Raw genomic sequence first — 25,870 nt, 5'->3', positions numbered from 1 at the left:
TTAGCTCAGTGCATTTCAGCCTGGCACAGAGCGGGCACAGAGCCTGGCGCAGAGCGGGCACTCAGAAAACATTCTGTTCTGTTGAACGACCAAGCTGACACTCCGGATGACAAGTGGATTTGCAGGAGAGATGTTGGCGCATGGAAGATGGGTAAACTTTTCAGAGATGACGATATTTCAGGACTCCATTTCCAATGTCCCCTCAGTTCCCAAGCTCAGGCTCTCCAAGGCCGCTGCCTCAGGCGGCTCTGGAAGGCTTTCTTGCCTAGGAGGTGGCTGGAGGAGAGAAAGTCCCCTGCCTACACAATCTGGCCTCTGCTCTCACCATTTTTTTCCCTTTTACCAGAACCCACACCAAACGCACACCCTCCTGGGAGAGGCGTCAGTTAGAGCGAGGGGATCCTCTCACACAACCTCAAGGCTGCTCTGCAGAACGAAAATCACCTGGGAGCTTAATACAAACTCATATTCCCAGGCCACTGTCTAGCACAGTAATGGCGAACCTATGACACACGTGTCAGAGGTGATTCGCGAACTCATTTTTTTGGTTGATTTTTCTTTGTTAAATGGCATTTAAATATATAAAATAAATATCAAAAATATAAGTCTTTGTTTTACTATGGTTGCAAATATCAAAAAATTTCTATATGTGACACGGCACCAGAGTTAAGTTAGGGTTTTTCAAAATGCTGACACGCTAAGCTCAAAAGGTTCGCCATCACTGGTCTAGCAATTCTGAATTGGTGGTCTGAGGGGACTCTACGAATGAGGAGAACAAAGTGGGCAGAGAAGCTGGGGGTCTCGGCCCCCGTGAGAAGGAAGGAATGTTAGCAAAGAAGAACAGCATTTAGACAATTTGGCATCAGGGTAGCTGACATCACCATGAAGAAGGGCTGCCTTAGTCTGCTTGGTCTGCTATAACAAAATACCATCTACAGGACCGCCTAAGCTATAAACATTTATTCTCACAGTTATGGAGGCGGGAAGTCCAAGATCAAGGTCCCTGGTAAGGACCCACTTTCTGACTTGCAGATGGCTGCCTTCTTGCTGTGCCCTCACATGGTGGAGGGAAGGGGCACTGGTCTCTTCCTCTTCTTATAAATGCACTAATCCCAGCATTGAGGCTCCACCCTCATGATCTCATCGAAACCTAATCACCCCACAGGCCCCAACTCAATGCCATCACACTGGGGACTAGGGCTTCAATGTATGACTTGGAGGAGGGACACAAACATCCAGATCACAGTCAGGGTTTTGCACACAGGGGTGTGAGGCTTTCTGTCTGGCTTCTCCACTAACAGCCAAGGAAGTGAGCTCTGAAAACAGTCCCTTCTTCCCTCTAACGCCCCTAAGTCAGAGTTAGCCTCGCGCAGGGTGGCGTGTTTGTTCTGAAATGCACCCAAGGAGAGGGCCACAAAGAAAAGCAAATAGAGCCAAGTGATACCAGCCCGAGAAAGGGCATTTATGGCATGTTTTATGTGATCCTGATAAGAAAGAACATAAAATAAAAGGCCATGCCTATCCTCACAAGCCCAAAATAAACTATTGACCATTATTATAATAAATAGATAAGGGTATGCTGTGTTTTATATCCTGTAAACATATAGCTCATGCAATACATTGCAGAAACCATTGAGGTACTGGTTACCACAGGCCAGCACAGTGTAAAACATTCCTATGCATTAGCTCATTTGATCTGCAGCTCAATGAGGTAGCTACCACTGTTAGCCCCATTATGTACTGGAGGAAGCCATGGTTTAGAGAAGCTAAGCAACTTGCCCAAAGTCACACAGGTAGCAAAATACAGAGCGAAGGATTTGAACCCGGGTGTAGCTGAGTCCAATCCCCATGCTTTTAACCACAATGGACTATCTCTCTATGTGTAGATTTAGGAATGTGGATATTTAAACCAAACTACTTAATCAGAACTGAATGACATCTTTTTTGAAAAATACTTTTATTAATTTCAGAGAGGAAAGAAGAGGGGGAGAGAGAGATAGAAACATCAATGATGACAGAGAATCAATTACCGGCTGCCTCTAGGGATCAAGCCTGCAACTGTGACCTCCTGGTTCATAGGTCGATGCTCAACCACTGAGCCATGCCAGCCCGGCTGAATGACATCTTTTCAAATAAAGCTCTAGATGGTCTGAAGAGTCTGTCCACCCCTTGCTTAGGGGGTGAGCCTAAAGGACCATGGTGGAGTCATATTAATTCTGAGAGCCTGAGACCAGACAGAAGTCAACGGTTAGGAATGCTACAAAACCAGGCCAACACAAAGGAAACCCTCATATACAACCAGCTAACTACGGCAGGATGCTCTGGAATTTTCACAGGGGTTATAACCCACCCTCCCACCCCGCACTGACTCTCAGCTCCTTGACGCCCAAATCCTGCCAGCTGCATCTGCCCTCCCACCTGCATCTGCCCTTCCGGAGATCCTGGGCAGGGAGCAGATGCTGTGCACAACCAGGTGCTGCCTTCCTGACCTCTGCCCAGGTGGCTGCAGCTTTAGGAGATCCCACGTGGCCGAACCCTCCCAGGAGAGAGACTGCACTTGCCTGCAGGCCATTAGACAGCAGCCTATCTCCCTGGCCAACCAAGCAGGGCCCAGAGGAAGGGGTGGTGCAACTCACAGGGCATGACCAGAGCATGCCTCCCTTGGAAAAGTCCTTCCCTTTTTACTCTTCAAAATAGTTGAAAAGTCACAGGGTGTCTCTAGGTCTAACCCTTGACTTCAACCCACACAAAAGACAAGCCCTGTGGAGACACAGCCAGAGGACAGGGGTGAGGGGAGAGCTGTCCATGTGACCCTTGTCTGCCACAGCCACCAGGACAGGACAAGCCCATGCTTCTCCTCAAGCACATTTCTTTGCTTGTTGGGCAAAGACTTGCTCCTGCTAAAGGGGGGTGAGATGGGGAGTGGAAGAGGGTAAAGGGGGGATAAATGGAGACGGTAGGAGACTTGACTTTGTATGGTGAGCACACAATACAGTACACAGACAATGTATTATAGAATTGTACACTTAAAACCCATGAAATTTTATTAACCCATGTCACCCCCCAAAATTTCAATAATTAAAAAGAACTGCTTCTGCTAACATCTTGTACTTCCTCAGGGCATGAGGGTAACTCCCATGTGGTGATGGGAAATGAACCCATACTCCCAGGTTCTCCCAAACCTCTGGGATTTGCCAAAGGCCCCGGAGCCCACCCTCCTGGACAATCTAAATCCTGAGGCCAGTCTCCAGGCCCCTTTCTCTCGTGTGAGCAGGAGGCACCTCTGCTTTCTTCCAAACCTTGAACATCCTAGATTGTCCCTCCAGGTGAACCGTGGATAAAACAACCCACACTCTCCCCGCCCGCCCCCCTCACCAGTTTCTCAAGCCCCCCTGAACCAGTGCTGCCGGACGGGAAACCTTAGGGATAAACTGTAGAGAAAGAGCAGGTGGAGGGGAAGGGGGACAGGGCAGAGGTCATCTGAGAAAGCCAGCTCTGTTTACTGGGGCCCAGATAAACTTCTCTGGTCACAGGAACGACCGAGATAACATTACCCAGCAGCTGTGTCTCCAGAAAGGTTTGCAATTAAACATCCTGCTTCCACACACTTTGGGGTTATGTTTCCCGGATGAAGTTTCCCTTCCTTCTGGATTTTAAAAAACCCGTGGATTCTATTTCCCCCGTCTCTGGCCTCCTAGGCAGATGGCAGGCGTCTAGGAAGCCTCGCTGTAGACCAGCAACTGCATCCCACTTCCCTGGAGAGGAAGCCCCAGAGTCTCGTGTCCTCCTGCCACCTCAGCCTCTACAGGGAGGATCTCCACCGCAGACACTGCGATGGCAACTCCCACCAGACACCCGCACGAAGGCGCGCTCCCACCAGCCCACCCACTCCGGGGCCAGCTTGGGCCGCCATCCATCTGCTCAGCTCATTAAAGCCCAGAAATGTCTGAGGCTTCGGAGACTTCCACGGCTTCCAAGTCTTGCTCCTTTCAACGAGAAAGCAGCCTTGATGCAAATCAGACCCGCAGCTCAATTCCAGCGCGCAGAGAATGAAGCCCGGCCCAGTCCCTGCGGAGGGATGTCCACGATCGGACCTGGGCTGCGACCAATTAACAACACAGAGTCATGGCCCAACCAGTCCTAGAAGGCCTAGGACCAGCCTGTGCTTAATTAGAAAGTGCCGGCAAGTACTGATGGTCAACTTTGCTGAAGGAAAGTGCAGTTAGGGACAGGAGGTGGGAACTGCGGAGGAGAGCGTGTATTTTTGTGGCGCTGTGCTCAGGTTACTGAGGAAGGCCTTCTTTTCCCTGGATCCCAGCTGGCTGGCCCTGGCCCGGAGCCAAATGTTAGCTCAGTGACAGTCTTGCTTCACCTGCTCACACCACCTCCGGGTGGGATGGGCTGGCTAGGAGTAGGGCTGTTGATTTGGGGAACAGCCCCCACTTAGAAGCCTGGATTTGGAGGGCAAGCTCCACCCCAGCATGCACCTGCACAGGCTGCTTAAGGGCTAATGACCAGGTGGCAGACCCTTTCAGTCCTCAGATCACCCTCACCATGCCCCGTCTGGACTTCATGTTTATGGAACAGTCACCGTGTAAGTGAACCCGACATGAGCTCTGGGAGGGGCGGGTGTGTGCTGGCAGAATGCTCCTCCCAGAACCACGAGTCCAGCAGTCGCCTCTCAAACAGGCGCTGCAGCTGCAGACCATTCGGCCCTCCTCTGGGAAAAGAGGCTTTTTATAGGTACACGGAGGCGGGGATAGTCATCAGGCTCCTATGCAACATCATACACCTTCAAGAGAGTCATGGCTCCCCATCACACTCAGTGCCTGCCTCTGTTGGCATGAATCACTGTCCTCAATTGTTTATTTAATTTGGAGGGCAGGGGGTAGGCAAGAGGGTTGAAGGAGAAAGCTCCGTATCACTGGTGCCTCCATTTATTAGTCTACAGTACGGTGATAGCAGCGGTTACCTCACTTTGGGCTGTGGTGAGGATTGAGTGAGCCAACCCTGTATATCTCCCCACTAGAATGGAAGCTCCCTGAAGGCAGATCATGGCACAATCATGGCAAATCACACTTTCCACCTAAGAGTTGCTCACTCCATGTCCACTAAATAAGTGAAGGAAAAGCCTGGCTGGTGTGGCTCAGTGTTTGAGTGTCAACCCATGAACCTGGAGGTTACTGTTCAATTCCCCATCAGGGCACATGCCCAGGTTGCAGGCTCAATTCCCAGTAGCGGGCATGCAGGAGGCAGCGATCGATGAGTCTCTCATCATTGATGCTTCTATCTCTCTCCCTCTACCTTCCTCTCTCCGAAATCAATAAAGACATAAAAAATAATAATAAGTGAAAGAACAAAGCAACCAGCAAATGCCAAGTGAGTGCTTATCTGGTGCCAAGCTAAAGATTGAGGCAACGTCCTCAGCCTCTAGGCCAGTGGTTCTCAACCTTCTGGCCTTTAAATATAGTTCCTCATGTTGTGACCCAACCATAAAATTATTTTCGTTGCTACTTCATAACTGTAATGTTGCTACTGTTATGAGTCGTAATGTAAATATCTGATATGCAGGATGGTCTTAGGTGACCCCTGTGAAAGGGTCATTCGACCGCCAAAGGGGTCACGACCCACAGGTTAAGAACCACTGCTCTAGGCCCTTATAGCTCAGCTGGGGCAGCCAGACTCACACTGACAAATCAAGTCGGGCACGGTACAAGATGGAGCCATGGGATACCAAAAGGTGAAGCTCAGAAAGGCCAAAGGTATTGTTGGCATCACAGAGGAGGAAAAAGGCTTTAAAAGCATCTAATGGGCCCTAGCCGGCTTGGCTCAGTGGATAGAGATTCGGCCTGTGGACTCAAGGGTCCTGAGTTCGATTCTGGTCAAGGGCACATGCCTGGGTCGTGGGATTGATCTCCAGTAGGGGGCATGCAAGAGGCAGCCAATCAATGATTCTCTCTCATCGATGTTTCTATCTCCCTCTCCCTTCCTGTCTGAAATCAATAAAAATATTTTTTAAAATAAATTTTAAAAAATAATAAATAAATAAAAATAAAAGCATCTATGAGTTGAAATTTCAGTCCAACACTTCCTAGCTGTGTGAGCTTGGGCACGTGTCTTAGGCTCTCTCAGTCAGGGCTTCCTTAGCTGCAAAGTGTGGCTCACAACGGGAGCTTCCCTTTAAATGTGACGATGCACACAGATGCTCAGCACAGGGCCTGGCACAACGGTCAGTGCCCAATGCACATTAGCTATTTAGACACCCAGGAAGAGGGAGACGGTGAGCCGGCTTCTTTTCGTTGGCCATGGGACAGGAATAGGAGTAGAAAAAGAGCAGGAAATGGGAAACAGACATACATGGAGGCGGTGGACCTACAACTAATAACAAGCTGGCCTGGGAAAGTAGAAGAGCAAAAATAACTCTGTTGTCGGGCAGGGAAAACAATGGCCCCCTCAGGAGCGCCCCTCCGAAAGGACTGGTGACCTGTGGCAGGCCCCTCGGAGTCAGAGGTGTTTATTTCTTCTTCTTCTTTTTTTTTTTCATGTTTCCTGGAGGGGAAACGAGTGTATGAAGTCGGAGCTCCCAGGATTTCCAAACCCTACGTGGACCTTCAGAAAAGGTTCAGCTGTCAAAGCCCTGTCCTTCCAGGCACCAGAACCAAGAGAGAAACAGCAGGCGGAGTCAGTGTTTCCGAACTGTTTTCTAATTTGCACAAACTATTGGTTTCATTAGGAATAACAATAATAGCCACGCCCATTGACTGAGCAATTACAGTGTTCCAGGGATTGCTAAGCGCTCTATTCAGATGATCTCTTTTAGCCCTTACCATGATTCTATGACGAAAGTCCTGTTATCATCTCCAGTTAATAAATAAAGAGACCTAGAGAGGTAACTGGTCGGTGGCATGTGCTGGAGTTCAGGTTCAAAGGTGGCGTTGGCTCCATAGCCTGACCATTTCCTCCTCTTCCAACAGCTACAACGGAGCAAGGTAGAGTCCCTGCCACAAAAGGTTTGCCCTCATGGTTCACTCCCTGCTCTGTCAACTGTTGCTTCATGTGTGAGTGACTAGTCAGGACCGAGGCTGCCCATACGGCAGGTGGGTAAGGAACCCTGAGTGGGAACCAGGACTCTCATTTGCATGGTTTAAAATCAATCCGATCAGCTACGTGAAAAGTTGTGAGTCTCTCTGAGCCTTCATCCCCCTTCCATAAAACGGGGGTGGTAATGCCTGCCCCACTGTGAAGGTCAATGAGAACACAGACACTGTAGCTGCTCAATAAAGGTGACCTTATCCCATCTTCCCCTTCTAAGTGCCTGGCATGGTCTTTTGCACTCTTAGAACTTTAGCCTCTCCCCCAGAAGTTTCTGGAGTCACCAAGTAGCCCTGACTCTAGAGAGAAACCCACTTTGGAGATTCCAGAGCTCTGAGCATGGTACCTGAAGGCACACGGCTGAACTTTTGAACCTTTCTCCCTCCACCCCTGCCTCCACCCTTTGGCCACAAGCCAATTTATCAGAGAAAACGGGTCTGACTACCTTGAGCCAGCAGTTGCTCCAATGGAAATCCCAGTAATGGACATCATGGGGAATGCCTAGGAGCCCAGAGAGGGTGGCAGTGTGCCCAGGCTAGGGGAAGGAAGCTCACCTCTCAATGTGCATTGACATTCAGGAGCTAGAATCCTAGAAACCTTAGATGTATCCTCTCCTGAACCATAAAAAGGATCAAGCGCCTGGGCTTCCATGGGCTTGGATGCAACCCAGTGGATCTATGAAAGGGTTGGAAAGGAGGACTGCCAGCCCACACACTCCCAAATCAATGACTGACCCAAGTCCGCTGACCTGGACGTACACATCCTGTGAACGTGCCTCGCTCCATCGTCACACCCTGGAGAGCAAGGCAAAGGTTAACACACACAGCCTGGTTTCCTCTTCCTGGGAAACACATCAGCCAGGCAGGGCCAGAGGCCAGCGCCTCCTCCACACACAGCCTGCGGGGGAAATGACCCCACCGTTTCCTCCCCACCAGCAGCTACACTCACACCTTCCTCTGTGCTGTGCTCAGCAAAGCTCAACTCTGACTCAGGGCAAATAGCTGTCATTAGGCATTGTGTTGCATAGGGTAGACCGAAACAGTCCTTTTGGAGGGCATTTTGGTTAACTCGATCTCAAATTTGCATTCCCTTTCTCTCAGCAATTTCATCTCTAAGAATTTATCCACACAACGTGTGTGTGTGTGTGCATATGTGTGTGTTGCATGTGTTAATGTATGTAAAGATGTTCATTGCTGTACTGTTTGTAACTGCAAAAAATGTAAGGAATACTGAATGTCTATTGATTTTAAAAAAGGTCAAATCATGATTCATACATCTGTTAAAGATAAGATGGATCTTTCTTGTCATTATGGGGAAATGTCCACAGGATAAAAAGGAAAAAAAAAAGAGAGAGATTACAAAACAGCATGTATATAATATGACTTTAGATTTATTTGGGGTGAGGTATGTGTATGGGGGTTTGTGTATGCCCACATACGTGTACATTATAAAAATCTGGGAAAAAACACAATAAACTGATAATAGTGGTTATTTGGGTTAAGATAAGGAAAAATGCAATAGTTTCACTTTATACTTCATACATTCCTATATTATTTTATTTCTTTTGAACATGTATGGCTTTCACAATTGAAAACAAGATTCCATCTTATAAAACAATTGTGTCCTCTTGGCCTGTCCTCTGGCTAATGCAGTGGTTCTCAACCTTCTGGCCCTTTAAATACAGTTCCTCATGTTGTGATCCAACCATAAAATTATTTTCGTTGCTACTTCATAACTATAACGTTGCTACTGTTATGAATCGTAATGTAAATATCTGATATGCAGGATGGCCTTAGGCGACCGCCAAAGGGGTCGCAACCCACAGGTTGAGAACCGCTGGGCTAATGCCAGCTCTTAGATACTCTGGTAACATCTAACATTCTTGGGGAGCTCTTAAAGCCAAGGGTTGAAACCCTGTCTCCACACACAATTATCTGGAATGCTTTTTTTTTTAAAATATATTTTATTGATATTTTTACAGAGAGGAAGGGAGAGGGATAGAGAGTTAGAAACATCGATGAGAGAGAAACATTGATCAGCTGCCTCCTGCACATCTCCTACTGGGGATGTGCCCGCAACCAGGGTACATGCCCTTGACCGGAATCGAACCTGGGACCCTTCAGTCCGCAGGCCGACGCTCTATCCACTGAGCCAAACCGGTTTCGGCTGGAATGCTTTAAAACACTACTGCCCAGTGCCCACCCAACACCATTTAAATCAGGTGGGGGGGCACTAGTGGTTTTCAGAGTTCCCCAGGTGAGTGTACTGGTTGTTATAGGTTGAAAACCACAAAGGTGGACCAATACCAAAAAGATCACTGGACGAGCTGAGAAAAAAATTACTCCTTAAATATAAAGCAACATTATAGTGCAATTTGTATTATTAAGAGTTAGCTCTGGCCTGGCCAGTATGGCTCAGTGGTTGAGTGTCCACCTATGAACCAGGAGGTCACAGTTCGATTCCCTGTCAGGGCACATGCCCGAGTTGCAGGCTCCATCCCCAGTAGGGGGCATGCAGGAGGCAGCTGATCAATGATTCTCTCTCATCATTGTTGTTTTCTATCTCCCTCTCCCTTCCTCTCTGAAATCAATAAAAATAGATATATATTTTTTTAAAGAATCACCTCTGCCTTCAAGTTAGGGAGTTTGTAGTCAGTGCTTTTGCTCAAAGCTCTGCCTCCAGTTTTGAAACTCACCAGCTCAAATGGGGAAAAGAAAAGGAGACTGGGGATGATTTGGTCTGGGAGAGACCAAGATGGCGGCATAGGTAAACACCGCAGACTGACATAGAAAGGGAATGGACTGACTATTCTTGGGGGGGAAAGGGGTGTGGGAGATGCGGGAAGAGACTGGATAAAAATCGTGCACCTATGGATGAGGACAGTGGGTGGGGAGTGAGGGCGGAGGGTGGCGTGGGTGGTGGGAGGAGGGGAGTTATGGGGGGGGAAAAAGAGGAACAAATGTAACCTGAACAATAAAGATTTAATTTAAAAAAAAAAGAAAAAAAAAAAAGAAAAGGAGACTGGGGGTCATTAGCTCTGAGCTGTGGCCGTGGCTCTTTGCTTTGGCAGCCTGTGACCGTCCCCAGCTCCGTGGGGCCTATATCAGTGACTGGGAGGTCAGAGTCCAGCCCTTCTTGGCTCCAGGAGGAACAGCTGAAAGAATTAGAGGTGCCGAGCCCCAAGGAGCATTCAGAAGACACAGGACAACTGGTTTCAAATATTTAAAGGACTACTGATATGGGAGGTTCAACTCCAGTTGTACCCAAAGGAAGGCAGTGGATAATAAGTGAAAATTGTAGGAAAGTGGGTCTTCGCACAATGTCAGAAAGAACGTTCCAACCAGAGTTGCCCGAGGATGGAAGGGGCTGTCTTGTGAAGTAATGGGATCGTCAGGGCAGGAGATGAGTGACCCCCTGTCCGTGATGTTGCTGCAAAATCCCTTCCAACCTCAGCCCAGAAATATTTAGAAACAGATAACAGATAAGCAAAATCCACTCGGAAGGCAGCTCCTTTAACAAAAAGTTTTCGGCTCTCGATAGATATAGACCAAGCAGCAGCTGAGTGCCAGGCCCTGCACTAGGTGCTGGACATCTCTGCAGGGAGCCACGAAGCTTGCATGAGGAGTGTCTCACACACACACACACACACACACACACACACACACACACACGACCATTTCTGACGGTCCCAGCAACGGAGTGCAGTGACGAAAGCTGACTGCAGTGAAGGTGGCTACTTAGATGTCAGGAGAGGCCTCTCTCAGGAGAGCATGTCTGAGCTGAGACCTAAATTCAAGGAACGAAGTGCCATTGCCAACTGGGTGAGTGGTGGGTGGGACCTCCATTTGACTCAATCGGACAGGAACCCCATCTCACATCATATACAGAAATCAACTCGAAATGGATCAAGTACCTCAGTGTGAGCAATAAAACCATGAAAGTCTTAGAAGAAAACATAGGCACAAATCTTCATGACCCTGGGCTAGTCCAGTGATGGCAAACCTTTTGAGCTCGGCGTGTCAGCATTTTGAAAAACCCTAACTTAACTCTGGTGCCGTGTCACATATAGAAATTTTTTGATATTTGCAACCATAGTAAAACAAAGATGTATATTTTTGATATTTATTTTATATATTTAAATGCCATTTAACAAAGAAAAATCAACCAAAAAAATGAGTTCATGTGTCACCTCTGACACGCGTGTCATAGGTTCACCATCACTGGGCTAGTAAATGGTTTCTAAGATATGACACCAAAAACAACAATCAAAAAAAGAAACAGATAAGTTGGAGTTCATCAGGATTAAAAACTTTTGTGCTTCAAAGGACACTGGGAAGAAAGTGACGACAACCTACAGAATGGGAGAAAATATCTGCAAATCAAATATCTGATCAGGAACTTGAATCTGGAATATATATGGAACTCTTACAAGTCAGTAATAAAAGATAAATAATCCAATTTTAAAATGGGCAAAGAATCTGAATAGGAGCTATATGAATGGCCAATAAGCACAAGAAGAGATGCTCAACATTATTAGCCACCAGGGAAGTGCAAATCAAAAACCACAGTGAAGTACCATTTCACATCCAGTAAGATGAATACAATCAGACAGATAGTAAGTGCTGGCAAGGATGTAGAGAAACTGGAACCTCCATACATTGCAGGTGGGAACGTAAAATAGTGCAGCCACTATGGAAAACAGTCTGGCAGGTCCTCGGATGGTTAAACATAGAGTCACCATATAACCCAGCAATTCTATTCCAGGGTATCTATCTACCCAAGAGAAAGAAACACTCATATCCACACAAAAAACTTGGATGCAAATGTTCATAGCAGCATCTATAATAATAAAAGCGTAATATGCTAATTAGACCGGACAACCTTCTGGACAAAGCCAGGGCTTAGAGGGAAGCCCCGGGTCCCGGGTGCCTGCTGGTGGCCAGAGGGAAGCCCGGGTCCTGGGTGCCAGAGGGAAGTTGGTGCTGGCAGCCGGCGGAAGGAAGGTTTACTCTTACACAAATTTTCTGCATCAGGCCTCTAGTTATATTATAAAACTAGAGTCCCGGTGCATGAAATTTGTGCACGGGTAGGGTTCCTAGGCCTGTCTGGTGATCAGGGCCAATCAGGTTCCCCGCCTCCCTGCCTCCCTGCCTCCTCCTTCCCTCACCACCTGCGTGCCTCCACTGTGAGGTTCCCCCCGCCCCCGCCTCCCCGCCTCCTCCTTCCCTCACTCCCTCATTGCCCTGCGGCTGCCACTGTCACTCGCCATGTTCTGCGCTGACCCCGGTGGTCAGTGCACATCATAGCAATCAAACTCCCATTCTCCCAGTTGAACTCCCGAGGGGACACTTTGCATATTAGCCTTTTATTATATAACTAAATATGTTGACACAGTTGAACTCCCGAGGGGACACTTTGCATATTAGCCTTTTATATATATAACTAGAGGCCCAATGCACAAAATTCGTGCAAGAGTAGGCCTTCCTTCCCCCGGCTGCCAGCACTGGCTTCCCTCTGGCACCCAGGACCCAGGCTTCCCTCCTCCAGCCGCCAGAAGGCACCCAGGACCTGGGACCCAGGCTTCCCTTGCAGCCCAGGCTTTATCCGGAAGGACATCTGGTCTAATTAGCATATTACACTTTTATTATTATAGATATAGATAGTACCAAATTAACCAAAAAGTGAAAACCCAAATGTCCACCAACTGATGACTAGATAAATAAAATGATGTGCTATAGCCATACAATAGAATATTATTCAGTTATAAAAAGAAATGAAGTTCTGGTACCCATTATAACATAGATGAGCCTTAAAAACATCATCCTAAGGAAAAAAAGCCAAACACAAAAGGACACATATTATATGATTACATGTATATGAAATGTCCAGAATAGGCAAATTTGTAGAGACAGAAATAGATCAGTAGTTGCCTAGGGCTGGGGGTGGTGACATGGAAGAAAATGGGAAAAGACTGCTAATGGTGTTACTTTGGGAATGACGAAAATTTATTCAGTTATAAAAAGAAATGAAGTTCTGGTACCCACTGTAACATAGATGAGCCTTAAAAACATCATCCTAAGGGAAACCAGCCAGACACAAAAGGACACATATTATATGATTGCATGTATATGAAATGCCCAGAATAGGCAAATCTGTAGAGACAGAAATAGATTAGTAGTTGCCTAGGGCTGGGGGGTGGTGACATGAAAGAAAATGGGAAAGGACTGCTAATGGTGTTACTTTGGGAATGACGAAACGTTCTAAAATTGACTGTCATGATGGTTGCACATCATCTGCGAATATACTGTACTAAAAACCATTGGATTGTATGCTTTAAATGGGTGAAATGTATGGTGTGTGAATTATATCTCCATATAGCCATTTTTAAAATATTAAAAGGGAAAAGATATCACTCTTGGATAAGGAGTTCTTTCCGGGAAGGACTCCATTTCTCCATTCTCTCAGCCTGCCTGATTCTAATCAAGACCCACCACCTCCTAGAAGCCTCCCTGGACTGCCTCGGTCCTGGTGCTCCCTCTGCCCCTTCATCTGGTACACGACAAGCCCGTGTAGGTAAGGGTTGTGTGACATCCATTAGTCTTGGAGGAAACTTATCCTGGGCCTCCGAGATCCCCATGTTGCAGATCACCAACACTGGCACATAGTAGGTATAGCTGGCTGATTAAGGAGAAAGCCTGACTTAAAATGCACCTGGTTTCCCAGGCTCGTTAAGAAGAAACCGGGTTCTCTTCCACTGCGGACTGGAAGATACTGATGTCGGCAACATCTTGCTCTCTTGGCCTGGAGAGTTCACTGGCCCTGAAGAGCCTGGCATGTAGTAAAGCTTTCCTCATCAAGCAGCAAGACTGGGAACGTTATCAGCTCCTGTTTGACTTCCAGGATTAAAAAAAAAACTGCACTGAAAATCCGCTGACCCTGCCCTGACGTTGGAAGCGCCCACAGGAGTTACCTGCAGAACCAGGTGAAATCTGCTCACCTCCCGACACGTCTCTCCTTCTGTTCACAGTCCTGATCCTGCAGTTTGGTCCAGCCTCCTTCATTTGACCCCACCACCCAGGGCCCTCCTCCAGGCTTCACAGCCTCCTGCCCACAGCCTTCTCCCTCTTTCACTAAAGGCACTTGTCACTACAGCTCCCGCTTCAGCACAAGAGACCCAAGCTGCCAATGTCGTGTCTATTCCCCAACCCATTCCTAGAACTGTCCTCAACGGTGTCACAAACTCCCTGCAAGCAAGGATTTTATCCTGACTTCCCTTGTTTGCCCTACAATGCCTAAGGACACTGGGCAGGAGGCCGTTCCTCAATAAAGACGTGTCACTTCTGTCTGATGAAATTCAGTTCAGTCCAGTGAAGAAGCACCCAGTGCTCACTAAGTGCTGGGCTCCGCTCTAGGCAGTGGTAAACCCCAAGTCAAATAAAACACAGTCCCAGCCCCAGGGCAGCTCCTGGGCTGGTGAGAAAGATCAGCACTAACGGGTAATTTGCAGTGGAGGCTAAATTGAGAGCCCGTCCGCTCTAGGCAGTGGTAAACCCCAAGTCAAATAAAATACAGCCCCAGCCCCAGGGCAGCTCCTGGGCTGGTGAGAAAATCAGCACTAACGGGTAATTTGCAGTGGAGGCTAAACTGAGAGCCCGCATGACCCTGAGGGAACCACGCATGACCCTGAGGGAACCACACATGACCCTGAGGGAACATAGAGGAGAGGCACCGAGTGGAGAGTTTCCTGGAGGAGGTGATGCTGGAGGAGAGGTGAGGTGAAGGTGAAAGTCGAGGAAGGGAAGCTAAGCCAATGCAGGGGGTCTTTGTGGTGGGAGGGTGTCCTAAGCAGAAGAAAGGGCAGAGACAAAGGCTGGGGGGTAGGGAAGAGCATGCAATGGCCTGAGCTGGGGAGAGAACCAGGAGCAGCTGTGGGGGCTGGAGCCTGAAGCCCAAGGCAGAGAGTGGCAGGAGGTGAGCAGAAGAGTCCTGGTTCTGAAGTTTGTGGGAATGACGGGGCAGGAGAGTCGGAGGGGAGGAAGCCAGAGAAGCAGAAATCAAAGCCGGAGTTTCGTGGGTGGGAAATGCGGCATGGTTTGGGATTGGAGAGGGAGGGAAGAACAGGCATGTGGGGAGATTTCAGGACCGAAGGGGAAGAGATAAGGATGAAGGGCCCCTGAGGGAGGAGTAGGCACGAAGGTGAGGTTAGACCTGGTGATGGGAGAAGGCAAGCAGCGAAATGCGTGGGGTCCGGGCAGGACAGGAGGGGAGACAGTGAGCTTAGAAGAGGACACTTGAAGATTGAGAAACCCCCACCCCAAAGGCTTCTGGGACCTGGCACGGACACGCTTGGGATGCAATGGGATGGCTGGGACAGATCTCGGAGTTGGGTGTGGAGGGAGCCCAGGTCCTGGCAGTGCCCGGGGTGCCTTGCTGCTCACTGATGGACAGTGCAAAGAGTGGCTGAGACCTAGATCATCTGCTGCAGGGAGAGCGTGAGCAACTTTGAAAGAGGAAAGGGACCAAGCGCTAGAAGTCTGAGGCTTTGTTTCATGCTCAGTCCACTCCCAGTCTCCAGATCTGAGAGCAAACCTTATAAACCTCCTCTCCCTCCTCCAAACTTGGCTCAGAATACAGAGCCTTCGGAATGAGGAAAGGGGTACCAGAACCCCAACCCACACCTCCCTGCCCCTCCCTGCTGCGTGGCCAGAGGAGACCCTCTTCTGTGCCACCGCCAACTCGAGGACGTCATTTGCTCCCTGTCCCCCGTGGGAGTGGGAGGAGGGACCTGCCAAGCCGGCTGGAGAGGAGCCTCGCACAGCGGCCAGGGAAGCCTGCCAGAGGCTGCATCTGGACGGGCTTCCCGCACCGATTCCCCATCTGGCCAGGCATGGAGGTGAGACAGAAACACACAGCCGGCCTCCCCCCGCAACACCGCCCCCCGCCACCAAAATCACGTCATCTAGGCATTCCCTTGGGGAGGGTGGTCCCCTTCCTCTGACCTCAGCCTGTTTCACTTGGCCAGAGCCCACTCCCAGGGAGCAGGCCCCCTCCCCTCACCCTCGCTCACACCCAGGCCCATGCAGGGAAAGGCGTGAGCTATAGATTCCAGCCCTCCCAGGCCGCACACCAAAGCCCCAAGTAAGGGGCCCCCTCTCCCAGCCCTGTATTCTGAGATGCCAGCTGGGCTGCTGAGAGAGGCAGGGGGGAAGGGGGGGTGCGGAGAGGGAGGCTGGGGGTTTGGGGCTCTTGGCCAGAACACCACAGCCCCATCTCCCACCCTCTATGTGGAATCTCCTTCTAGCTTTAACCCAGGATTAAGGGTTGGGAGGAAAAACAGGGAAACCCAATGCGCGGTATCCAACAACTTCCAGTATTAAATCCTAGCTTTGCAACCCTTATTTAGTGTAAGAGTTTGGACAAATTATTTAATTTTCTCTGAGGCTCCATTTCCTTGTTTGTAATGGAGGTTACTAAGAGCATATGCCTTGGACAGTTTGCATAAGGATTAAACGGGAAAATGTATGCCAAGTGCTTAGCACATGCCTGGCTGGCAAGAAACGCCCTACTATGGTAGTTCATTCCTGGCTCCCTCCTGGTAGTGCCTGTGGAGGCGCAATCTCTGTCAGCTTGCTCCAAATACAAGTGGTAAATCTGTTATTATTTTGTTGTCAACCTTATCTTTCTTATTTATTTTTGTATTTATTTATCCAGGGAAACAGACAACTGACCTTTTCTGGATGCTGTACCTACTGTACACAAGCAACTTTAGGAGATTTGTTTTCTGAAATACACCCTAATGGGGTGCTTCCTATGCAGATATAACCCCTAGCAACCCAAGCCCCCCCCAAAGTTTCTGGAGCTCTCCCATAGCTGCACACATACACAGGTTCTTTCTCAGCATCCCACCATGCCCCCCACTTCTCTAATCCCAGAAGCAGTGGGTCTATCACCATGCCCCCAATACAGACATCTGATCATAGGCTCTGCCCTGATGTACTGCCCAGCATTGGGATGGGGGTGGGACAGGGTTCTTACACCTGTTAACATTGAGAGCCCCAGAGGAAACTGACTTCACCACCACCAGGCCCCCTTGGAGACCACTCTTCACTCTCTAAGAACAACCCTCTACATCCAAAGTAATAAGTTGAACCTCCCAATAGAAATTTTTTTAATGGGCCAAGAATGTACAAAGCACTTACTCAAAAAGAAGTACAAATGGCAGATCCAGCATAAAAAGATACTCAACTTCAAGTGTCACTGAGAAAAGAAATCAGAACTACAAGATATTATTTTTTCTTAGCTGACTGGCAAAACATTCAAGTTCGGTAAGCCCCAGGGCTGATGAAGGCATGAGAAAATAGATACGTCTCGTTCCCTGTAGGAGGGATGTGAATTCTTTTAGGAGGGCCATTTGCCAACATATATCAAAATGAGAAATGCAAAGTCTTTAACTCACCAATTCCCCGCTGGAAAATGATCCTGGGATAAACTCACAAAAGTGTGTCAAGTTCTATGTTCAAGGACATTTTTTTACAGTAGCCATCAAGATGTTCCAGGATATTCTTGGAATTAAATACTTTGCAACTATCCCACGAGCTAGATTGTCTACATTTGCCCATAGGAGCATTACACCACGGGAGAAAGGAGAAGAGCAAGGTGCTGAATCAATTCTTTTTGCATAAAAACTCTTTAAGGTAGTGCTGACTTGGTCTAAGAAAGTGTCATTCCTTACTCTGGCCTTTATCTGTCTGGCTTTAGCCACTTCCCTTACAGAACTGGGAGCCTGGTCCTGCTCAGCCAAGTCACAGAGCACAACAACTTTCATGGCACCTGAGGAAGGGACAGGAGCCACCTAGCAAGTTCCAAGCAAGCTCTATGCCGGCGGCATCATTCATATACAGACTCAGCAAATGCAGACACAAACCCTGTGCATGGACAGGAGGAATGCCTCCACCTTGCAGAAGAAGATGCTGATGTTCTGAGCCGTTAAGTGACTTGCCCACGGTTACACAGTCAGGATGTAGTAGGCTTGGATTCCAACCCCTGTGTTCTTTCCAACTCATGGCACAGCCTCAGCCTCACACTGTACCTCACTGACTCCTGGAAAGCTGAGGGAGCTTGGGGAGCCCCAGGGTAGGAGCCTGTAGAGGCAGCTGAGCTGAGGGAAGGAGGCAAGCGAGTTGGGGGCAGGCCTCCACTGGGACAACCAAGCCAAGCCAGTCAGCTTGCCAAGGCCTCACTCACTACTCCAGTGATGAAAAAAAACACCTCAGCACCCACACCCCAGCACCCCACCCGGGAGTGCTCCCCAGCACCTAAGAGGACGTTCACAGGCTTGCCAGGCTATTCTGAAAGCTTGAAGCCATGTGGAATGTGCCCAATATGGCACTCTCCTGGGTAACCTCTCCCCCACTGACCCTCCAGGATCAGGCACACTCTACTTTCTGCAGAAATCTGCAGAGCTGACAGATGTCCAGAGGACCCTGAGGGAGAGTGAGTGTTTGCTCAGAGCTCATCCAGCTCAGCACCTCAGACATGGAGCCATATCAGTGGTATCATCACTCCCATTTTGCAAGCAAGGGCACCTGGACTGTGAGAAGTTGCATGACCTGTCTAAGGTCACATAGATATTAACACAGCCAGGTCTGCCAGACTCCAAAACTTCTGCTCTTTCCATTGTGCAACGCTGCCTCTGGGTTTCCTTACAGAGGTCTCCACGCAGCTTTGTCTTCTCTGGGCGAGGCACAGAACCTCATCCCAGGCTCCCAGGGTGCTCCCCAGCGCCTTCCTGCGATCAGACAGCTTCAGACCTACTGGGAACATGGCGACCTTGGGAAACAGATTTTGGTGGAACCAGCTCCCAATGCTAGGAGGTTTTCCCTAGAGAGCACAGTTCCTTCCAGTGCGCCCCACACACTTTATTTACATTTATTAATATTTAATTTTCTTTCATCCTAACCTGAGGACATGCCTTCATTGATTTTAAGGAGACAGACAGAGAGAGAAACATTGATTGACTGCCTCACACACCTCGACAGGGATCAAACCCACAACCTAGGCATGTGCCCTGACCAGGAATTGAACCCACAACTTTTTGGTGTACGGGATGACACTCCAACCAACTGAACCAACCCGGCCAGGGCATCATGCACACTTCATATATTTTTAATGTTTTTCTAATTGATTTCAGAGAGGAAGGGAGAGGGGGAGAGAGAAATATCAATGAGAAGAGAAAATCATCAATCAGCTGCCTCCTGCACACCCCCTACTGGAGAAGCGGCAACAATTGATTTCAGAGAGGAAGGGAGAGGGGGAGAGAGAAATATCAATGAGAAGAGAAAATCATCAATCAGCTGCCTCCTGCACACCCCCTACTGGAGATCAAGCCGCAACCCAGGCATGTGCCCTGACCAGGAATCGAACCATGACCTCCTGGTTCATAAGCCGATGCTCAACCACTGAGCCACTCAGGCCAGGCTTTTTTTTTTTCCCCACGCACACTTTATTTATTTTTTTAAAATATATTTTATTGATTTTTTACAGAGAGGAAGGGAGAGGGATTGAGAGTTAGAAACATCGATGAGAGAGAAACATCGATCAGCTGCCTCCTGCACACCCCGTACTGAGGATGTGCCCGCAACCAAGGTACATGCCCTTGACTGGAATCGAACCTGGGACCCTTCAGTCCGCAGGCCGACACTCTATCCACTGAGCCAAACCTGTCAGGGCCACGCACACTTTAGAACCTGACAGCAACCCAGGCCTCTCTCAGTTCAGGGTCTACCACCAAAGCAATCCTGCCCTAAGTTCAGGAGAGAAGGCCACTCCTGGGTTTCACCTTAACTGTCTATAAAATGGGCATCACGTCAATAAAAAGGAACTGCTTTCACAGGTTGTGGTGAAGTTCCTAAAACACCTCACTCCCTCCCACCACTGAGCCTTTGCCAAATGTTGTTCCCTTTGCCTGGAACACCATTCTCCCTTCCTCCAAATTTGCACAGCTGTCTCCTGTTCATGCTTCAGAGCATCCTGTTCCTTTCCAGTCGTTCCTGACCTCGGTCCATCACTGCATGTCCACATATGTAACTCTGGTTAATGCTGGTCGCCCCTGCCAGTCTGTAAGCTCCCTCCTCACCTAGCATGTAACTGTTTTGGAATCTGCAGCACTTGACATGGTGCCTGGCACACAGTAGGCACTTAATAAATGCTTGTTGGATAAAGGAGAGAAGGTCAGAGAAAATGGATATGGACATGCTTTTCACAAGGCCAACATGGCTGAGCCAACTCATGGTCACCGTTAGGGAACCGGAGGATGCTGCTTGGAAGGTGCTGGGAGGGCAAGTAGCGGGTGTGTTTCAGATTGGGCAGAAGGTAGAGAGAAGCAGAGAGCATGGAGGTGATCAAGGGATGAATCCAGGTTCTTCCAGATGAGATGCCCCACGGCTAATCTGTCATCCTGACAGGTTCACACCCATTGAAAATGACCACATCTAATGAATTATCCAGAAAGTTCGGGGTAGAGGTGGGGCAGGAGGAGCTGGAGGGGTGGGAGAAGGGACATCACTTCCCTGGAACCAAAGAAACATGGCCTTCAGCAGCCGCTACATGTCATCAGCTATAGTCCAGAGACAATGGGTTTGGGATGGTGATGAAGACTGAGCCAATTGCTCACTCACGGGAGAACTGGTGGAATTCCTGCTGTTCCCCAGGCCCTCCTGTGTCCCCGGGCCTAGATACTTGCTCCTTCCTATCTCCCTCCTTTCCTCTTACCCCACTTCAAGCCCTTCTGTCCCTGAGAACTCTACTAAAATGGAGTCTCTGTCGTGGTGTTGGGCACAGAGAATGTGCTTTGGAGTTAGACATGTGAGGTCAAGCCCAGCTCCACCTCCCATGAGCTGTGCGGTGTTAAGTAAGCTACATAACCTCTCTGAACCTCAGTCCAGTATCTGTAAAATGAACCTCACAGAGTTACTATGAGAATTAAAAGAGGTCATGGACACAAGGCCACAGCAGAGCCTGGCTCACAGGATGCTCAATGCACCGCAAGTCCCTTCCAGTCCCTCCCTGGAATGCCCATGGAGTTTTTTGTACCCAATTCTGCTGGGCCTGAGACTTATCTTTCCACAGGAGGAAGTGTTCTCTCTACACCTAAACTGGGAGACTTCTGAGGGCAGGGCCGTGTCCTGGCTGTCGCTGCATAGTTTGAATCCCAGCTTAGCCATGTACTGTCTACATGACCCTGTTCCTATGCTTGCTGGAGTCTCTGCTTCCTCATCTGTAAAATGGGAATAACAAAGTGGATGATAATAGTCCTGCCTTGTAGAGGCCTGGTGTGAGGCTTGGATGAAGGTCCTCGTGTACAGAGCTTTGCACAGTCCCCAGCGGAGAATTCAACAAAAGCTGGAGACCATGCTTATCAGCCTGGCAGGGCCCAGCATGGTCTCCTGGGAGACACGTCTCCTGGGAGAGAGGGAGGGAATCTGAGCTGAAGCATCACCACCGTGGTGGACACACCCAGCAGAGGGAGAAGGCTTATGCTAAGGAAGAGAAAGCTAGGAAGCTAGGAAGAGTGCCAAGTCCCAAGTCAGCAGAATGAACAAGAGTCCATTCTCCACACCTGGGAGTTCTTCCGAGGATTCATGGACAACCTTCTCAGGTTTAAGAACAACATTCTCAGGTTGCAAGACCGGCGAGCGATTTTACTGCCACTCCTCAAATGAGCTTCCCCAGCCCATTAGAGCAGGCGGGCCAGCCACTTAGATCTTGGTCAACTTTGAAGCATTGTCTTCCCTGAGATAACCCAGCCTAACTTTTTAATAAAAGCAAGATGGTTCCTGGTCTTTTTCCAAAGAAAGTGAGGCCGCGTGGCCTTTCAGCTTTCCCCCAGCTTCACAAGCTCAACCTGGTGAAGGGAGGAGGGTTGGCGAAGCCAGAACCTCATCACTCTCATATTCCACTTCTGGGTCAGGGAGCCCCTCGCTGGCTGAGACACTGCCTGGAGCCCAAGGGCAGGACCTCTGCTAGAGCCATCAGCCTTGCAGCCAGAGTGTCCATCTTCATTTCAGACCCAGGATGAGGAGCCTCTTCCTGTGAATCTGCCTTTCGAGTCTTGTGAGACAAAGAGTGTTTCTGTTCTGCACTTCCTCCCCCTCCTCCTAACCTCACCCCCAGCCCCAGTCACAGTCAGACAGTGCTTGGGTGAGCTATGACATATACATAAGGTCCATTAATTTATTTCTCAGGTGCAAGACGCAGCCTCATATGGTATACACACACACACACACACACACACACTTTCTTTTTTCAGTGCAGCAGTCACCCGACACAGCTCATGCTGTCTTAATAGTTCTTCCTTCTTTTGAAGTCTCCACCACATCTTTTGACCACTGAGTGGGAAGTTCCATGAGGCCGGGTTCTTATTTTCTTAACACAGTGGAAATATTTGGCCCTTTCCATAATATTTAGCTCTCCTGATACAATACATAGGCGGCACTTTTTTAACGTTGTATTTTCAAGGGACTGTTTATTTAATGGCGATCTGTAGGATACCACATACTGCTGTGGGTGGCAAGCCCTGCAGGCGGGGGTGGGGTGAGCAAAGGAACCATCTAGTTTCTAGAATGTTGTGCTCCCGACCCAGTTCTGGGACACACGCAGGCATCCAGCCTTCTCTAAGGAGTGTGATTTATTATGTCTCTTTTAAGTTAAAGAGGCTCTCGGAGTCACTCCCCTGAGACCCCCACCCCCCACCCCAAAAAGCAATAAATGAGACTAACATGAACACTTGTGAGGGTAAGAAGGCAACGCCACTTTTTAAAGGAAGGATTGTTTGTGTATTTTTAAACAGGTCTGGATTTAGCCTTTGAAGATGATGGATTAACATGTAATCCTGTGTCAACCACCCAACAAGTATTTACTGAGCACCTGCTAAGTGTAAAGCTCTGTGGAGCAAGGTGGGGAGGGGGAGGGGCACTCACAGAGTAATTGGAGAAATCAGGCAAACACATAACATGGACCTAACATAGGACCTAAAGCCATATTTATGCCTTTCTGGGACCAGAAAGGCTATAAGACTTCAATAATAGCCCACCCCAGGAACTGCCATAGGATAGTTATAATTATCAAACGATTCAAGCCAAAAGTTAGTCTCTAGGTAGGATTCTTTTGCCTACAATTATCCCCAACAAATAAACCCAACTTATTTCCATTTGCAAAAAGGCTTCAGGCCACAATTTAAACAGAGCTAAATCCCAAACCTGGCTTCTGTGGTGGGAGTAACATCCGGGGAGGAGCTGCAGCCCTACCCCCACCACGGCAGACACAGGGGAAGAAGCAACACCTTCCAGGGGCCATTCCTGCCACAACACACAAGAATGACCAGTGAGGCTTCGAGGCACTGAGCAAAGTGGGAAAACAAGATAAGAAGGGCTTATTTCAGATTAAGTTGGAAAACAAAGGAGGTTTAGTTTTGAAAGGCTGGCTGAGTTCTTGGAAGATAATGGAGAGAGGTTTTAGGTTTCTGGTCCCATTAGTGAGAAACAGGTAGGGAATTATGAAAAGAACTTTCATTACAAGCCGGGGAGACAGGCCAAAAAGGAATGATATGAAGACATTAAAATTCACTATGTCTTCCAACCTCAGCTGGATTGGTCCTTGGGAAGAAGTGCCAACAGCCCGAAGGGGGAGAGGAAGATGACCTACTCTTCTGGATGATACCAAGCGCTGGTGAGGATGCAGGGAGATGGGAACCCTGGCTCACTGCTGGTAGGTATATAAACTGTGCAGCCGTTCTGAAAAGCAATATAGCAGAATCAACTTAAACTAAGTCTGTGTCTGCCCTATGCCCTCTTGGGTGCACATCCTGGAGAACTCCCTGCAACCTGCCAGGGGTGCTGCCTACGGGATGTTGGCTGCAGCAGTGTTTGCAGTCGAGAGCATTGGAGGCAACTTCAGCGTCACTGAGAGGTGGAGTGAATAAGTAGACTGTGCTGGGTGCCACCATGGAACGCTCTGCAGCAGTCAGAAGCAACAGATGCATACAACAGTGTAAAAGATCGTCTAAACATACTATCGAGTCAGAAGGGAAATTACCAAACAAAATCTACAGCACAATACGAGTGTAGATGGCAAACCACACACACAAACAGCACAACCTATTTCCTGAGGATACATGGGTTTATATTAAACAGGTTAGAGTGGAGGCAGAAGGGGAAAAGGGATCGGAGTGAGGATTAGGGATGAAGGGGGGAAATAAAAATAAAGCAGGGCTTAAAGGAGGGTTTTGCAATAATGATGATGGGCAATGAATTGGAAAAATATGATCAACTTAACTTGCTGCAACTGATGTCAGAAAAAAACAGCATGCAACCTATTCTTCGAAGAAGAAAAAGTCATGATAATGAGCAGGATCAGCAAATATTAACAGAGTGTGACACTCAAGGTGCACCAGAACCCTTGTCCTAGCAAGGCTAGGACTGACTTAGCATCTAGGAAGTAGTCTGGAGCTCAAGAACAGGACCCTGTCTGTCCTCTCCTCATCCCACACGTCTGGGACACTGCCTCAAATATGCTTGTTCAATGCATCTTGCAGAGGAAAGACACCTAATGACTATGAGATGCAAGTAGAGAAAGCCCGAATGCCTGAGGTAGCTTTGGGAGGCCCTTTAGATAGAAGGCACATCTGAGATGACTTTAAAGGATTTCAGCAGGTAAAGGGGCACAATCCAGACAATGAAAATGGCTAGAGCAAAGGTGCAGAGGGAGATGCTAGGTGACCAAAAGGGGACTGCTCTGGTCTAGGCTGGCTGCATCAACCTGCAGAAGCCCGTCTCAGCTGCCATGTGGCCTAGAATTGGGGTCATGAAGAGAGGGGTGCAAAATGGAAATGAAAAGGTAATGAATCTCTGAGACAGAACAGAAGTAGACTCTGGGCCATAATTCCAGCACCTTGGCTCAGCATCAGAAGCTCCTGGGCAGCTTTGAAAATGACATGAACTTTGGGTCCCGCCCCCACATCAGGCCAAGTGAACACTGAGGCAGCCTCCAGGCTTGGAGGGGTGAGCCACTCATCAACAGGACAAAGAATGGAATTGAATAGCGTGGGAGGAGAAGTCAAAAGTCACACACAGATTTTGACTTTGGAAAACTGGTGATGCCATTAATTTAAATACCAGGCGCTGAGGGAGTACGGTGAAGTGGGTAAGGAGGGAGGGATTGCCCTTGGTGAGAAGGTGCTGACTAGCTGGGGAACATAGATCTGCCCAGAGGTCATAGATTAAACAGAAAAGAGGGTCCAGAGCAAAAAGAGAACAGAGAAGAAAATGGAAGCATGAGGATAGGGAAGCACCTTCCTTTAGGGCGTGGGAAAGGGCTATCCAAGGAGAGAGGAAGATGATGAGAAGTGAGGAAAACCAGGACAGAGAAAGGCTGTCTGTCCCTCTATGCTAACTTCACTCTCTGGGTCCCTCCTTATGATCATACCCTCCTAATGAGGCTGCAGGTTATAGAGGCTTAATCGTAAAGTAAAACAGAGTCAACCTTGCAGGCAGGCTGCAACCCTGAGCCCCCACATGCTCCCCCCACCCCCACGCCCGTTGGGTTACAGGTGGCCTGGTCTGGATGCCGGAGGCGGGCTATTGACTTGCCTTTCGTTTCTCTTTTACTCCAGTTCAGTGGTTCTCACACTGCACAGAGTCAAATATAAAGTGTCCTCGACACTGAACTGCCTGGGCCATTTAAGAGATTTTTTTAAAGGTAATATTGACCTTCCTGACTGACT

General features: G+C 48.7%; 1 protein-coding gene across 3 annotated transcripts in view; it reads right to left on the bottom strand.

Annotated features, from left to right (window-relative positions):
* SH3PXD2A (SH3 and PX domains 2A) overlaps window positions 1-25,870 on the bottom strand; it is a 229,280-nt gene that overhangs the window by 167,817 nt on the left and 35,593 nt on the right. The gene's annotated exons all lie outside the window — the stretch shown is intronic.

The sequence above is a fragment of the Myotis brandtii genome, unplaced genomic scaffold, assembly GCF_000412655.1.
Source record: "Myotis brandtii unplaced genomic scaffold, ASM41265v1 scaffold550, whole genome shotgun sequence".
In the NCBI taxonomy this organism is placed as follows: domain Eukaryota; kingdom Metazoa; phylum Chordata; class Mammalia; order Chiroptera; family Vespertilionidae; genus Myotis; species Myotis brandtii.
This window is presented reverse-complemented; position numbering and strand designations above follow the sequence as displayed.